Genomic DNA, 1,382 nt, shown 5'->3' on the forward strand with positions numbered 1-1,382 from the left:
GCCACTTCTTCTTTCTCTCAGTTCTTTCTACTATTCTTCTTTTTCACCTAATCTCTTCTTTTGCTTTTCTAAAAGGGTGCAACTTGCAAATTTCTGTCATTAATCGTTCAATTAAAACTCAAGAAAATTACTATCATATTGTATAGGGAATAGCTGGTACTGTAAACCACTTTGTCTACACGGCAACTAGTTTTTTTTCAGATTTGATATAATTCAGTCGAGTATTATATATATGTGAAAACATATAATAACTAATTAATATATATAATGCATATATACATATCTATAGAGAAAGTAAACTTTGATTTTTCAATGAACACCTTGAGAGTGCATTATATCTAGCAGCCCTTGTAAATAACTTGGTTTACAGTATTAGAGAAGTTCAAAGTTTATAAATGAATATTACGATTTAAATAATGAATATTGAATATCATATGTAAATGTAAAATCTCTTCAAAAATAAAAAATAAAATAAAAAAAAAAAATTGAAATCACATTGACTACTTTTCCACAAGCCACAATATCGGACGTTTAGAAACCAATCTTTATTTAAAAAACGTATCGTAGACTGGGATCATCTTTCTGATCAAATTCGATATAAACTAACTCCAACATTCTTTTCCCTACTTGACTCCAAACTCATAATGTAGATACATGAGCATGGGGAATAGGAATTATTGTAAACATATGTTGTTATAAATAACCTCGAATGAATATGACGATTATTGTTTCTTCGTTAAAATATCAACAAACACTATAGTTCAACTCTTGGTGGCACCGAATAGAGATTCCCACATAGACGAGGAGTTCGAGAAGGTATTGTAGCAAACGTGGCGACAAAGCTAAAAGCGATAGTGTATGAATACCACATGGTAATAAATTTAGTGGAGCAAAGATTTGGATCCGTTAAGTCAATCAGGGGGTCGGCGATGAAGATTAGGTAGTAAAATGTAAACAAAATTCCTCGTAGCTTCACTCCACGTTCCTGGTCAATCCAGCGAGATTTAGTTCCATTGCATAAAACGATGTTCTCATGTCTGATGATGGTAAATATTTTCCCGCTGATTCTTTTTTCAAGTTCTGTACACGTCCCTCGTGCCACACGATATCAAATACTTTTTTTATGTCGACGAAGGCAGCTTACACTTTGTTGTGTTGTTAAATGGACAATTCAGTCTAAGAGATCATTAAAATTTGTACATATATCAGAAAAAACCCAGTTCTAATGGAAATGGGATCAGTCGGTTTTATTGTGATATGCAAGAAAAGCCCATGGTGGTGAAATGCGTGTGAAATGTTCAAACTCGCTCGTTGTCCGCCATTCTAATTGTGGTCTTTACATGTATTGCCATCAAGTGTCGTTTTGTAGATGTATTATTACG

Source organism: Argopecten irradians, chromosome 1 (genome assembly GCF_041381155.1).
Source record: "Argopecten irradians isolate NY chromosome 1, Ai_NY, whole genome shotgun sequence".
Classification (NCBI taxonomy): Eukaryota; Metazoa; Mollusca; class Bivalvia; order Pectinida; family Pectinidae; genus Argopecten; species Argopecten irradians.